Here is a 16,729-nt window from a genome sequence, read left to right as displayed (position 1 = left end):
GAATGGGAATAAATAAAGCTAAGAAGCACGATTCTACTTCAAACATATTCAAATCAATTTGTGGATCTTTTTTTTTAACTAGTGTTATCCGAAGAAATTGAAATGGTCAAAATGGATGGAGTTTATTTTTATAATTATGACAGATTATGGACACAGAATTGTAAGCTTTGCTGAGGTAATAGACCTTTCTATATATTAGTAGCTAAACAGGTCAAAGACTTTCACCAAGGCAACAAAGTGCTACTTCATAACTTTATTTGCTCGAAGACCTATCGGTACGAGCTTTTGTAAGTATTTAAATTTCTTCAAATTTGTTTAGGGTTTAGCTTTTTGATCCCTTTTCTTAATGGACTAATCTACTTATTCGCTAATTTTATCATCCTTTACAAATGCAGTCCATACCCAGGTAGCACGAGCACGTGTATATTAGGTTGATATTTAGTATTCATCGTTTATATTCCGTGTTGAGTAAAATATATACGTCATTTCAACGTGGTAAGTTAGTATATAAGACACTTATTCGGTCATGTGTTTCACTACACGTGTTTCCTACGTATAGATATGGTGATTATATAACTAGATTCGCAGACAGGTAGTTTTTTCGAATATTAATAGTAGATAAATAACTAGGTTGGAAAAGTGTTAAGCTTTACGTTGTGCTTACGTAGATATATTCCTAATTTACACGTGCTCCTGCTATACCGGATATATTTCCAAAATATATCAGTAGATTGGTAATTGAGGTTACAAAAAGTCGACAAATAACCAGTGGCGTAGACAAGTGAATGGTTCCTTTTAAAAGACCTCCCTTGGGCGTATAAATTTTTATAACCTTCCTTACACTCTCTTAACTTTCACCAGGAATTTTTAAGAGTTAAATTATGCTTACTTACCGATTATACAATGCGCTTATTAAGTTTAAATTACACTAAATCATACGGTATTAAGCTGGTATTTGGCGTGTAGTAAGGAGTTATTTTGCGTGTATTTAGCGGTTAAATTTCATGCATTAAGAGATTATTTCGAGAACATTAATTTGCAATTTTTCGTGCAGTAATTGGTTATTTTTCACGTAGTTAGGGATATTTGCCGTGCATTAATAAGTTACTTTCGTACATTAAATCGATATTTTCGTGAACTAATTCGTTATTTTCGTGAACCTATTCGTTATTTTGCGTGAACTTATTGGTTATTTTCCTTGTATTAAGCTATATTTTCCGTGTATTTATAGGTTATTTGGCGTAAATTATGCTGTTAGTTTTCCGTTTTCGTGTATTAAGCGGATATTTGGCATACAATAAGACGTTATTTTTCGAGCAATAATAATAAGCACTTATTTTGCGTGCAAGAAGAAATTATTTCGAATACATTAATCTATTATTTTGCATGCATTAAGCTTTTTTTTCGAGAAAGTGGTTTTTTATTTATGGCGTACTGTTTTCCGAAGGATTGTTTGACTTTCAAACGCTGAAAAGGTCTCCATTTCAAGATTTCAAAAGTGATTTATAAATATATTTTTGAAAACTTCTTTTCTTGAGGTCTATTCATTAATTTAATGAAATTACCTATAAGTAAATCTTAAATTTTAAAATACAATTTCGTGGCGTATATCCTTCACATACATTTTGTTAGATAATTGGGCAGAATTATAGAGAATGGAGATCTATTGAAGAAATACTGCATTGAAGAGATAGTAGTTGTTCCATAGTAATATGTTGTTGATATTCATTAAATTCTCTTTAACCCTCTTATGCATTCTAGTCCTAAAGAGAATGATAGTTAAGATATGCACTATTGAAAAATTATTTATGAGTATAACACATAATCAATAAATGTAATTGTAAGGTTTTATGGAAATTTACTGAATCGTGATGATCGATCGTTCACAGAAATATTCCTAGCCCTTGCTCAAAGATATTAATTCACCAAGGCGGGGGGGAAGATGGCGACAAAATGCGAGTCGTGGCCTTATCGTGGAGTGAATTAAATCTGAGAGAGGGGGTTACATACAGGGGAAAGAAAAAAATAAAAAAATGAGGGGGAGATTCGAATTCAGAATGGAAACCCTTTGTCGTTAATCAATCACAAAATCTTTATTTAACACTCAAATTTATAAATAACACAAAAATACAAAAACAAATGAACAAAATTGCGGGGGGAACTGAGGGGATAATCTTACTTCGCTTCTAATGATGGTTAGGCCGTCTCTACTATGGTTCTTTTAGCTTTTTCCAATATACGAGGGGAATTTAAACACTAAAATACACTCTTTGACCTTAAATTTGTTAATGAAACTATCTCTTACTATTTTCTATGGGATCAGTTCCGGTATCCCTACTCTCAGGCATCTTGGTTTCAAAGGATGGAGGGGGCAGAAACAAATAAACACTTATACTAAATAATAAACACTACAATTAAACTACTAAAATTAGAGATTCGACAATTAAGCAATGGCAATGTTAACTCAAAATAAAACTAAACAAAAATGGATACAACGAGGGTACAATGCGAACGGAAATATATAGTCCGAACTGTATAAATACACGAAGCGAAATGAACTCTCAACCTCGAGGGGGCTTGCTTTAAACCTTTTTCTCGAACAATAGCGAGGGGTTAAACTTTCTTTCTAAAACTTTTTCTTTACTTTCACTGGCTACTTCGTATTTCGACCCTGGGTACTCTACAATGGGGGGGGGGGGGGGGGTTATGATGGAAATTCTACTCATCACTTGGTTTCGGTGTCCTCCGCTACGTTGTCGTCTCTCCGTTTCCGGGTTTTCTCGTTCCTCGGTTTACGTAAGATGCCCGACACACGCACTTCACAGAACGGGACGTCTTTGGGGGCTGCTTGTATATGCGTTTCTTTATTCACACTTTTTATTTATTCTCTTTATTCACTCGTCTTCGGTTTGGCGGCCGGATTGCGGGTTTCTTCCTATATTCTTTTACTTCTCAAGCTAACGGGGGCGTAGGTACTTCGGGTTTCAGTCTGAAATGTCCGGCTAGGCTAGGGATTCGGTCTCGGTCATCTGGTTTTCTTCCCTCGGTACGTCTAGATATTGGGTGATCAACAGGTGATTCGAGGGTGCTGAGGGCATTACGCTTCCCGGATTCATTACTGTTCGGCTTATACTCTTCCGGTCGGAATGTCCTGGCTGTGGGTCATCTAGGCAATCATGGAGGGTTGTTCCGATCATGTGGTTTGCATTGAGGGTTAATTAATATTTAAGCGCGACTTCATCGCACATTATTTTATATTTATTTCGACATGGTTCTTCTCTTTTGCCCGAGAAGCAGAGTTCTGTGCAGTTCTGTACCGTTCTGTACCGTTCTCTCAAGCTCTCTCAACTTCTGTCTTTTTGGGGCTCTGTCTCTTGGTTCTGTTCGGATTATTGGGGGGTGGGGTTGAAACAAAAAGCAACTGGTGACCTCTCATTTTACTTAGGTCATTGGTGTATTTAAGACTCGTGTCTAGTCATGCGGTGGTGACGTTGTCCGATTTACGAAAGTTCGCTTGGGATTGCGGGGGGGGGGGGGAAATGCCAGAGAGTCTCGAGGTTCCCGATTTTCTGTCTCCAAGCGGAAACGTCCGGGCGCCCTCTTGACCCTATGGCGGCAACCTTGGAAAACGTCCGCTTTTCTTGGGATCTTGCTACCCGATAGTTAATATGAAGCTTGTGGACTTGAAATGACTTCATGGGATCGCTGTAAGCTGAGGGAGCTTTACTGGTTTAGTTCGGAAAGTTTTAGGGAAATCTGGGCTGGGAAAGTTCGCTGAATGTATTGCAACACGGTCTTGTGACCGAGAGAAAAACATTTTCATTAGCGAGGGATTAATATTAACGTTGCCGAAGTCAGGGATTTAGTTTATAATTTATATTGAGAGAATGGTTTAATTAATTATCTTAATTTTATATTTTATCGTGGGGTTTGATCGAGTTCTATAAGGCGTATAAACAATAATTAATTTGTATGTATGGTTCAAAAGTTATTTAAGTTTTTAGTTTATCATTAAATTAAATTTATATTTAACACGGGGATTAGTTTCATTAAATAGAGCTCGGAATTCTAAGAAATTTGACGTATGGGGCTTTACGAATACTTAAAAAAAACTGTAAATTTAGAGGGTCAAGAGTGCGGGGAAAACGTAATAACAAAAGTAAATAAAACGCAGTAAAAGTAAAAAAAAAGTATACGGGGGAAAATGAACCTGAAGGGTTACATAATGTATCCCAAAACTTCATTCTATCTAGTATTAAACGAAAACCCATCGTGAAATGTGCACTTTTTCATCAAATAATTAAAGAAATTAAACAATTAATGCACGCAAAATAATCAATAAATGCACGCAAAATACCCAATTAATGCACCCGAAATAGGCAACTAATGCACAGAAACGAACTTATTATTACACACAAAATAACCAATGAATTCGCACCAAATAACCTATTATGTACATAAAATATGCAATTAATGCACGCAAAATAACTGATTGACCAACCAAAAAAAAACCGATTGACACACAAAAAAATTGCGATTAATATACGCGAAATAAAACCTGAATTCACGGAAACTAACCGCTAAATACACCAAAAAATAACTCTTAATACACGCAAAATCGCTGATTAATACGGTATAATTTTAATAATAAACACGGTTGTTGTTTTCAATCTTAATGCTATTTGATCTTAATAGGCGCTTTTTTTTATCTAAATGTACGCGTAATTTAACACTTAAAAACTACGTGGTGAAACACGTGCTAACTGGCACGGCCAACTTTGATTTCGCGCTGCCGCGCTATAGCGGCCATAACAATCGCCGTGTTTTTGCAAAATAAGATTTTTCCCGCCAGGGAGAAGGAGCGCTAGAACTCCTCACATATTTTCTCTTTTTATTGCCGCCTTCCAGTGCAATCAGCTGTTATTCTTCAAAGAAAAAGTCGTTTTTTCCCAGGTTTTATATTTTTATTTTATTAACGAAAGAGTAAATTAATATTTTAGTTATATTTAAATTATAATTTAGCTTTGAAATATTTTTAATACTCTATTTATATTCTACGACAATAAAAATAAAAAATGTGTATCTCCGGCTCTGCTCCGGCAGATGTGGTCAACACCTTATCACGGTAATGCGTAATTATGAATAGTATTTTTTATAAAACCAATAATTCAAATATTTTAAATTAGGTAATTATTTACCTACATCTTTAAAATAATGTTGTTGATAATTATTCTTGATATTAAATAGATATATTTTTAGTATAGTTGTAAAGTGAATCTTTGAATAACAAAGTAAATGTTACTGAAGTTTGTATCCTTTTCTAGATATTGGCTTATATACAAGCTCTTTTACTTTTTCATGCTTAGCAGAAATTGTGCGCGTTATGTTATCCATAACTGGAGGGACTATTTTCTGACAGACTATTCCTGCAATTAATTTGGCAGGTTCTGGATCACAACTATAAAATAGTGGACAGAGTTCGTGCTTTGGCAAAATGCATTTCTCAAGTTCATCGTAAACACCTTGAGACCCGCAAATGTTGCACAAAGGTGACTATTCTTGATACAATTAATATCAATGGACGACTTGGATATTTAAGATTTCCTCTATCTTGGTTTTTAATCAAATCCAATAGTGGAGAGCTGTGACATGGCTGGGAAATGTTTACCACGCAGCAGCCACAAAATTCCTTCTTTGTAATTCCCTCAAAACATACCCAGCTAAGTATGCTTCACAGGCTAATTTTAAGGTAGAACATTGAGTTTCAGGAGTGATCAAAAGGGCATCTAAAATATTTTTATAGTCTTCAGGAATTTGATTGTCGGACAATTTAGAAGGTCTTGTATCACACCAAGGAGATGGCTTTTGTAACTCCCGTTTCACCATTAATTTTTCCAACGTATCTCTTCAGGGTCATCTTTGATGGGAGCTTGAGGAAACCATTTTTCCTTGAAATTTGGTAACCTTTAATTAACCTGTAATTTTAGGTTTTGACGCCAAATTTTTGATTGCAAGTTATTTATGGTGACTTTTATTGAGTTTTTATATTTCTACAATTTCTTTTTCGATTTCATCTTCAGCCACCTCAGAAATATTTTTTCCTGAAGAACTTGCACTAGCACTTTCAACATGACTGATAAATATTTTTTTAAATAAAGATACAAACCTGAAATATAATCGTCGTCCTTGAAATGTAGACTACATCTTTACCATTTTCACTCATTTGAAAATCTTTTCATTTAATGATTTTGAACCATAATAACCGAAGATTTTCATAGCTTGGGAACTCGTGAAAAGACAAATCTGTCATATTTTTTGTATTTGAGGTACAAGACGGTATGGTTTCATATTATTATTATTAACAATAAATCTAAAATTAACCGAGATGTTTCTAAGCCCGATTTTCAAAAATGGCGCCTTGTATCAATTACGCGTCTCTTTATATTGAAATTCTCCCCTCTTTGACTAAAAAACACATTTCCTTTAATTAGTTTAGTTTATCTGGCAATTTTACCCGAACATAATTCTAAAACATGTTATTTTCATTTCATTTATGCCAACGTGTTTTTTTCGAAAAAATTATGTTATTACGAGAGAAAACGTTTTTTCCGGATTTAATTCGAGTCCCCCGCCTTTGCCTGTAATAAAATTTACATATTTTGTGAGGAGACGTAGCGCCCTAGCGGGACAATTTTCTTTCGCTTATTTACATGGGATTTGAAAATTTTGTTATGGCCGCTATAGCGCGGCAGCGCGAAATCAAAGTTGGCCGTGTAACTGGTGACCAAAGACTATATAACGCTTCGCTTACTAGACAGGCGTGTTCTATGGCTCAACTTACATACCGATTGTGGCTCCATCTCGACGCTGGCCCAAAATTTCCCCTAGCTTGAGCTGTGTTACTAGTGGCGCCTCTAGCCGCGGGTCCAAATATTACCCCAGCTTTTACAGTGCTACAGAGGTGTTAACAGGTTTTTCCTAGGAACACGCCTGTCTAGTAAGCGAAGCGTTATATAGTCTTTGCTGGTGACATGATCAACGTTTACTGACCTAAAGAAAAGTCGGTATAAGATTGCTTGCGCGCTGCTTCCGCTTTTTCGGTAATTTTTCCAGTTATTTTCCCCTGTTCTTTTATCCTCCTGTCGTGAAATTTGTTGTATGATGCCTCTGGCTTACTTACGTCGTACGACTCGTTGTAATTGTTTCAGTATTTTTAAACTTGCGCTTTATCATCAATCTCGTGCCTCGTGTTTTTCCTCGGGCCTTGGCTGCTTTTTCCTTCGGTATTACGGAATTTTTCTCGCTTTCGGTGCATACGGACCCGCGTCGTTGCCACAAATGGTTTAGACCTATGTAAACGGTCATGATTTCCTTTCTTTTTGGCATTTACACGGTGCAGCCGGATCCGCGACGTTTTTAAACTTAAGTAAACTTTTTTTTTTTTTCGTGCCGTCTACACTATGCCTTCGCAAAACGATAAAGTCCTTTGCCCCCAGTGTGGTCAGTCGTTTACTAGTCTAAACAGACATTTTGCTCATTCGCGAACCTGTGTCAAGCCCTCTCTCGGGAAAGAGAACGGTCCTTCTGACCCATCGTCCCCGTCTGAAGGGTGTGATGATCTCATTGGTCTGCTTTTAAATCTCAAATCGACCCGGCGCATTATACGTCGAATCCAGTAGCGGCGCTAAGGTTTTTTCACAGGTGGGCTAATTATTTTGTGGCCCCTAAGAATTTTGTGACCCTTAGCGGGACCCTTGGTTTGACCATATTTCACAAAAGTGGTAAAATCGAAAAAACCCAAAATTTTCCAGGAAGCGAGAAGAGCAAGGTCGTTTTATTGTTGCGGCTCTCGTCGCGTTTTCTGGACCCCCTACTGACCTTGTATCTGACCTGGAGGGGACACGGGCATGCCTGGGATATTTCTCTAAATTCTTATAGACCGATTTACAATTTTTAACGGGCAAAAACGACTTTAAAGGGGTAAAACTCCTCCGAGGTAACGGGGTGATGGCGTTATTTGTTAGTAGATGGCACTCTGATAGCAACATGACGTCATAATTTTGATTTTCAACGATTGGTTGAAAGTTTTCAGTTTTTAGTGGAGAACGGTTTTGTCGAGATTTAAAATACCAAATTCTCTTCCCGGATTGGATAGTTTAAAATTGTATTATAGTGCCATCTATGGCGGAGAGTGTTAACCACTGTTAAATTAATTGTTAATTTAAATTACAAAAATTATATATTTATAATAATAATTTAAAGTACAATAATTAAGTCATTAATTAATAACTTTTTAAAAAAGTATATTTTTCATAAATTTATAGTGTCGCCATCTACCTCAAACATGATTAAATAGGAAGGTACCTCGGGTGGATTTCGCCCTTTTTGCATATTTCCCTGTAGGCAATATGTGAATGCGTCTATAAGCCCCTTTCTTTTCAGTTTTCGCTCAATTTCCGCTACCTTCCTCCCGAATCTATATGTTTATGGTCTACTACCTTTTTGAGTAAACAAATTGATTTAAAAAAAAATTTTACAGAAAAACCTTTTTTGGCAATAAAAAAGATTTCTAGAGATAATGAAAAGTAATAAATTAAAATATGTGGCCTCTTAATTATAAATAAGTGGCCCTTTTAATATAAATATGTGGCCCCTCTCAGAAATGCAGGGGGGCTAAAGCCCACTTCAGCCCACCCTTAGCGCCGCTACTGGTCGAATCCCGAAGGCGGCCAGGTCAACGGTGGCTTGGGCCCTTTCCAATGCCCTCGGGAGGGTAGTTCGTGATAATTCGGCGGAAGCCTGGAAGGGTCTTTTTTGTTTCTCTGCCATGTGTCTTCAGGTCCCGGGCAGGTGTGAGGGAACACCAGTCTCTCTTGCCACTGCCGTTAAAGCTAACGTCAAATCATTCGGTCTTTCCCGCTATCTCACGACGGGCCACAAAATCCAAGAAGAAACCTTCAAAGCCGAATGAAATCGGCAAGATTGTCGAATCTAAACTCGCCGACGGGGATGTTACAGGTGCGGTTCGTGTCATTTCTTCGGACGATTCTTTTGCCCCCAACGACGCGGCGTCTCTCGCTGTCCTGCGAAGTAAACACCCGCCCGCCGCAACGCACCAGGATTTTGAGTTCGAACCCTCCGATTTAACTTCGATACCGCATATTAACGTGTCAGAGTCTGCCGTCCGATCCGCTATTCTCTCCTTTCCATCTGGTTCAGCGGGCGGCCTCGACAACATTAAACCTCAGCACCTGAAGGACTTAATCGCCAACGGTACGGGAACGGCTGGCGAGTCCTTACTCACATCTTTAACCAGCCTATGCAACCTGATGCTCGCGGGCCGCGTTCCTCCATCCATCTGCCCGATTCTCTACGGCGCCTCCTTATGCGCCCTGAAGAAAAAAGACGGGGGCATACGCCCGATCGCTGTGGGTAACACGTTCCGTCGCCTTGTCGCTAAGTTAGGGTGCTCGCATATCATGCCATCGCTCGGGCCCATCTTTCGCCCAGTGCAGCTGGGTTTCGGTACTCGCGGGGGTGCCGAAGCCGCGGCCCACGCCGCTTGGAGTTTTGTCAACCACTCCCACCTCGATGCCAAAGTATTACTCAAAGTCGACTTTCGCAACGCTTTCAATATGGTGCGTAGAGATCGCTTACTCGAAGCTGTCTTCAAGTCGCTCCCGGAATTACATCTTTTTCTCCGCCAATGTTATCGGTTTTCGTCCCATCTTACCTTCGGCGACGCTCTAATATCTTCGGCGACGGGTGTTCAACAGGGCGATCCCTTAGGCGCCGCCCTATTTTGTCTAATTGTCCATCAAGTGGCTTTAAAAATGGATTCTCAGTTTAATGTATGGTACCTGGACGATTCCTCTCTGGGTGACAGCCCTGAGGTTGTTTTGAAGGACCTGGGCCTCCTCAACGAGCTCTCCATTGCTCTCGGCCTCGAGCTTAACCCCTCCAAATGTGAGCTCCTTATCCTCAATGCTGGAGAGTTTGAAGATCATCAGTTGAAATCTATGTTCGAGTTAGCTGCCCCAGGTATAAAAGTTGTCGATCGGGTCAATTACACCCTTTTGGGCGCGCCCCTCCACCCGTGGCGATCTCGCAATGCCTCGCCATTAAAACAGAATCTTTGAAGGTCATGTCTTCGAACCTCCAGCATGTTTCGGCACATCACGGCTTTTTCTTATTGAAAAATTCTTTGGCCATCCCTAAGTTGCTATTTCTCCTGAGAAGCGCTCCTGTTTGGCTCCACAAGGAAGGCCTAGCCTCGTTTGATAACACCCTCAGGCTGGCACTACAAAACGTCACCAATACCTTGATGGACGAGCTTTCGTGGGAACAGGTATCTCTCCCTGTCGCTAAAGGGGGCCTAGGCATTCGCCACTCTTCCAAACTCGCTCTTCCGGCGTTTCTTTCTTCAATCCACAGTGTGACCGATTTGGTGAAAGATATTCTCCCTAATCTTGTTGTCGACCCACCAGTTTCGGTAGTTCGCGATGCCCTTAGCGAGTGGGGCCTATCCACAAGCGAAGTCCTTCCATCTCCGGATCAGCGGGGTTACCAACGCGTTTGGGAGGCTCCGATCATCGACAAGTCCGTGCAGCATTTGTCGGATTGCGCTGTTAGCGACCGCGACAAGGCTCGCTTACTGTCAGTGAGCTCCAAAGAATCGGGTGCTTGGCTCAACACCCTTCCGTCGCCATCCTTGGGCACTCTTCTAGACGATGACTCTTTTAGGATAGCTGTCGGTCTACGTTTGGGAGCCCAAATTGGCGTCCCTCATACGTGTGTTTGCGGTGGCCAGGTGGACTCTTTGGGCACCCACGGCTTGAGTTGTAAGCGAAGTTCGGGTCGCTTGTCGCGCCACGGTGCCGTAAATGACCTTCTAAAACGTGCCCTGGTTTCTGCAGGCGTTCATTCCCTTCTGGAGCCACCCGGACTTTCTCGCCATGACGGAAAACGCCCCGATGGCATGTCAATGGTACCGTGGTCGGGTGGTAAAGCCATCGTTTGGGATTTTACCTGCACGGACCCACTAGCACCTTCCTATTTGGTCTCTTCATCTTCAGCCCCTCTCTGGGCCGCTACCCAGGCTGAAACAAAGAAGAGATCCAAGTATTCGGATCTCGACAGCAAATTCATCTTCCATCCAGTGGCCATTGAAACCCTTGGCGCTTTCGGTCGCGATGCTTTGTCGTTAATTCACGCCATAGGCCGTGGGATTCGAGATATCTCTTCCGAGCCGCGCTCCGTAGAGTATCTGGTGCAACGCATCGCGATTGCGGTTCAAAGAGGAAACGCCGCCTCTGTTTTGAGCACTTTTCGGCCGGGTGCTTCTTTGGAAGACTACCTCTTCCATTTGAACTTTATTTTTGTTTTGGTGTAACAATATTACAATTGGTCATTGTTACTTTTGATGTACTGTGCATACCACTGTATATATCAATAATATGTTTGAGTGTATATTTACGTGATGGTGCTACCTGGGTAGGTGGTTCCTTTTAACTTAACATTTCGTATATACTATTCTCCACCACTTTCCCCCTATTCGGCTTTCCGTTGCTAAGCAACGCGTTTTGAAAATTTTAATGTTTAGGCTTAGTTTATCTTTCGGTGTTATCATGGAGGAATAACCGGAGGGTCGACTCAGCCGTTTTCTTGAAAGGTGGGCTGGTAGCACTGCTAATAATTTAGTCATGTACGACAGCCAGATGGCGCTAGTTTTTTTCTGTCTGCTCTTTAAATTCACTTGAAAATTTTTAGCTAGTTCGCGGCTGTTCGCCAAGGCTTAAGGGAAGTCTGATAGCGAGATGGCTGGAGAGCCAGAAAAATTAAAATCACGTTCTTATTACGGTGCAAAATGTTCTTTTTTAAAGTTTCAGAATTGTCAAGGCCTGGAAGGGATATCTTTATTCAATTTCCCAAAAGATCAACAAAGGTTAATTTGATTTCAAAAGTGATTTATAAATATATTTTTGAAAACTTCTTTTCTGAGGTCTATTCATTAATTTAATGAAATTACCTATAAGTAAATCTTAAATTTTAAAATACAATTTCGTGGCGTATATCCTTCACATACATTTGGTTAGATAATTGGGCAGAATTATAGAGAATGGAGATCTATTGAAGAAATACTGCATTGAAGAGGTAGTAGTTGTTCCATAGTAATATGTTGTTGATATTCATTAAATTCTCTTTAACCCTCTTATGCATTCTAGTCCTAAAGAGAATGATAGTTAAGATATGCACTATTGAAAAATTATTTATGAATATAACACATAATCAATAAATGTAATGTATCCCAAAACTTCATTCTATCTAGTATTAAACGAAAACCCATCGTGAAATGTGCACTTTTTCATCAAATAATTAAAGAAATTAAACAATTAATGCACGCAAAATAATCAATAAATGCACGCAAAATACCCAATTAATGCACCCGAAATAGGCAACTAATGCACAGAAACGAACTTATTATTACACACAAAATAACGAGGGGTCGGACACTTACCAAAATTGTGTACGGGATTTCGAAATCGCGGAGAGATTTCGTGATTTCGAATTGATTTCGAGATTTTGAATTGATTTCGGAATTCTTGAAATCGCTAGAGTTCTTTAAAGTGATTTCGTGATTTCGGGAATGATTTCGTGATTTCAAGAGTGATTTCGCGATTTCGGGAATGATTTCGCGATTTCGGGAATGATTTCGTGATTTCAAGAGTGATTTCGCGATTTCGGGAATGATTTCGCGATTTCGGGAATGATTTCGCGATTTCAAGACTGATTTCGCGATTTCAAGAGTGATTTCGCAATTTCGGGAATGATTTCGCGATTTCAAGAGTGATTTCGAGATTTTGGGGATATTTTACGCGATTTACGGAGTGATTTAAAGATATCTAAGGCTTTGTTATCGAATTTAAGTCCCCGAAGCTTTTTGAATATTAAAGCTATTTTGGGCTTTATATCGAAAGCTTTTCTGGGTTTATGAAAGCCGAGATGAAACGTTCTCTAGTTTCAAAAGTAGTATAACTTTACTTAGTTCGTAATTTACTTATTTAGAAATCATTTCCGAGGACCATTTTGATTTTTAAAATCATCTATATTAAAGCTAGGAATTTACGAAAAAGCATTCTGTGAATCTTCTACTTAAAGTCACTTAACTGAATCCTGTCGTTGAATCCTATATTTACAATTTGGAAATTTATTTCTGTAATGAATTTCCGAGCGTGAATCTCTCTCAGATACTTTACAATTAAACCCAGTTCACACAATACAATTAATTGGGCCACTTAATTGAAACCAACCAATTGTAAGCAAGAAAATTGAATAGTGTGAACAGATAAATTGTAACCATTGTTCCAACTTTTTCTGTTCACACTATACAATTTTCTTGCTTACAATTAGTTGGTTTCAATTAAGTGGCGAAATTAATTGTATAGTGTGAACTGGGCTCTATTATTTAAAGTTAAAAATACATCAAACTTTTTTCAAACTTTTATTCATCAAAAACTAGTAACACTTTATACTTTAATGTATATCACAATCACATTAGAATACTGTAATTTAAGTATTTATTTAGCTTTTAATTTAATTTGTTTTATTTTTGTTACAATGTTTTTATCGATAGATAATTTTTGACGGTTATTTGAGAATAATCTATCGGGGATCGTGCAGATATATTTCTTTATATCGCAATACCCGTGGGTAAACCAATCTGATCTCTTTAGATATAAATGAGAATTAGTCTCTGAATTTATGGAATCTTTGCTGGTTTCTTTTGCTAACTCATACCAATTGCATAACACTCCTATTGACCTTTTAGTGGGAATATTTACGTAGCTTCCTTGGTAACTCCTTTCTCTTTGATTTTTCCCTTCTAAATAGCAAAATTGCAAAACTCTACCGATCACGAATGTAGTTTGATATTTAAATGCGCACAAATCTCCAATATTCAAACTTTCAGCTTTAAAAGGAGACCAGGAATCTTTAGAGTTGTTAGAGACTCGCGTGGAAGTTGCAGTTGAAAGCTCCATTACTCGCACTAGGCGGTCATTCGATAGCTTTTCGTTACTGTTTAGTAGCCATAATGCTGTAGTTTTCCGAATAAATACTTTTTTACCATCTTTTAGAAACGTCGTGAAAGGGGATTTGCAATCTAAAACTATGTCACCCTCTTCGCTCTCATACACTGGCAACGACCCTTGGCTTTCAACTTGACGTTTAAACTTGGGCCTTTTTTTTCGGTGGAAAGTTCATTGCGTGTAATAGCAATAACATCTTCTATAATGGTATTTTCATCCATGTTGTCTCTCAAAAACGTTTCATAGGCTTCTTCCAAAATCTCCGTATTTTCATCTTCGGTATCACTTGCCTCTCTAGTAAGCGCTTGATTACCGATAGGACTGGTAGAACAAGGAAAGGTTTCTCCTAAAAGGTCCTTATCTGATGCGCTTGTAACGGATGCCATTCCTAATTTTACTACGTATTTTGTAGCTTCGATTTTCGCGTTTTCAACGACTTCGACAATTTCTTTCCACTCAGGAACTTGTAGTGCTCGGGCATTTTCAGTTTGAAAACGCCTTCCGTCCTTTTTCTGACTCGGATGTAAAAAAGCTTCTTCTTTGGCAAGCTGTAATTGTATATCTAGCCTATGTATTCTTCTCAAAAATTCGTGTAAAGAAAAGTTTGTGATCGTTGAAAAATTTGGGGTCATGCTTCTAGCCGCTCGAAAAATCTTTTCGCAAGCCTGAGATCCTAACAATTCGGGATAACAAATTTGCTCGTGATGGTGACTACGCTGTAACACACAAAGCGCGATTAGCCCATGGGCATTTATTTCTATACACTGGTAACATTTTTTTGATAGGAAATTATCAGACACAGTGTAGGTCCCACTTCGTTTTATCCATAACCTCCAAAAACGTAAAAAAAACACTGAAAACCACAAAGACTTTATTCTTTCCAAAATTGGCATTGTTTTTGACAAGAAAGGCTCCGTTGTATTCCTCATAATTTTTAGATAAACTAAGGTGGCATCGCTATCGAGTACATTTTGTTTCAGTAAGTTTTCAACGGTCAAAGACGAGATTGATTCAACAGCGGAAAAGTTTTGTTTATCTTTGTTGTTGAGGTCGGATTCTTTTAAGCCATGAACGGCTTTTGGTAAGTTGTCTTTCAGGAACGTCAAGTGGGCCATATTACAAATGAAGTCTCCCATCGGTAAAACTATAGAAGGTTTTAATAGACGACATCTTAACTTTGTACCGACATGAACTGCGTCTTGAAAAGAAAGTGGACTAGCTATATCGTAATTAATAATCAGCTAGGCTATAATAATCAGCTAGGCTATTACCCAAGGCACCACCCTAGGCCTAATTCATCGAGCGACTTTTAAAGCCTTTTAATTCAGGTGGCCGGGTTACAATGCGTAGGAACCATGGTACGGCAATTAGACTAGAATCCGATTTTTGAAGCTTTTGAATTTGTCCTAATTGGTTTTGACATATCATGGCTTTTAACAGCCTCGGATCACCATCACTCGAATAGCCAATAACACTAATTCCATTGGAGGAGCAAGTGTCTGATATGCATTTCCAACGTTTAAGTACTTCCATACTAGTAAATTTGTTGTTCGTTCCAAAAACGCTTAAACAATTGGGAGGGACGTTGGGATGTAACGTCTGAGCCATGTACACGTATGCATATTTCACTTTAGGTTCATTTCGAAACATTTCTTCAACTTGAACAAATTCTTTGAATTCCATGGAATTGACAACTGGAAACCCGCTTTCGTCCACTGGCCGTACAAATCCGACGCAGCAGTTAGTAACTATGTCATATTCGATTCTTGTAATAATTCTAGTGGCATCTTCGCTTATAGATACAAATTTATGTGGAACTTTATAAAGCGCAATATGGTCTTTAAGCTCCTTGACCCTGATTTCACCTTCTTGAATCGGTTTTTTATCTTCGGTTAAATATCTTCTAACCTGTCTGAATGAAGGCAAAGTTGATGGCAGATTTATTGATAAAAGCGAATACGCTAAAGATCCCGACAGTATAAATAGTGCTACACTGAATTTTTTTATGACTTCGGTGTGTCGTTTAACCTTGGACCTTGCATTTTCCCACAAGTGTTTTAACATATTGCTCATATTACTTTGACTTCCACATTGGAACTTCGAGGTTTGTGTGTTACCCGAGGTGATATCTATTTCCGAGTCTGAAGGAGTTAAAGACGAGGTTAAAGAAGTAGCTAGTGTTTTTTTTAAGTTCTCTATTTTCATGTAGAAGTAAGTCTATCTTGTTTAAAGTGGGAAAAAAGTCACAAATGTTTTGGGTCAAAGTGTCAACTTTTGCAAACTTTCGTCTACGCCTTTCGTCTCTAGAGTAATTGTACTTTAAGTTCTTACCCATCCCATACGCAAAGCTGCAATCCGAGCCAAAACCGTTGGTTTCAAATTTTTTGGTTAAAGACCCCCCTCCGTATGAAAATGTCGAAGAGGGGTTTAGTGAAAATCCTTTCTGGCAGTACTAAATTCTGATTCGTCAATTTTACTCTCTGATGAAGGAGCTTTCAGGTCTTCTACTCCTGATGTTTGTTCAGCCGTTGGTTTCGATGCTGTCGAGGATGTGGCGCTACTGGATTCTGATGGCGTTTTCTTTGTTTTATCAATTTGATTGTTAGACGGGGAAATTGGTAAATCAGATTCAATATTCCCTG

General features: G+C 38.7%; 1 long non-coding RNA gene across 2 annotated transcripts; it reads left to right on the top strand.

The window, feature by feature from the left end:
• The first annotated feature begins 4,865 nt into the window (after positions 1-4,865).
• On the top strand, positions 4,866-6,160 carry LOC149956013 (uncharacterized). 2 transcript variants are annotated; one of them, XR_016478144.1, is made up of 5 exons: positions 4,866-5,125; positions 5,445-5,549; positions 5,636-5,749; positions 5,804-5,959; positions 6,081-6,160. It is a non-coding gene; the product is annotated as an uncharacterized LOC149956013 (long non-coding RNA). The 2 variants fall into 2 exon arrangements; XR_016478143.1 differs by having other exon boundaries at positions 5,804-6,152.
• The last annotated feature ends 10,569 nt before the right edge of the window (positions 6,161-16,729 follow it).

This window comes from Leiobunum rupestre, chromosome 2 (assembly GCF_980474605.1).
Source record: "Leiobunum rupestre chromosome 2, qqLeiRupe1.1.hap1, whole genome shotgun sequence".
Taxonomy (NCBI): domain Eukaryota; kingdom Metazoa; phylum Arthropoda; class Arachnida; order Opiliones; family Sclerosomatidae; genus Leiobunum; species Leiobunum rupestre.
The sequence above is the reverse complement of the archived record's forward strand: the minus strand, read 5'-3'. Positions and strand labels throughout refer to the sequence as shown.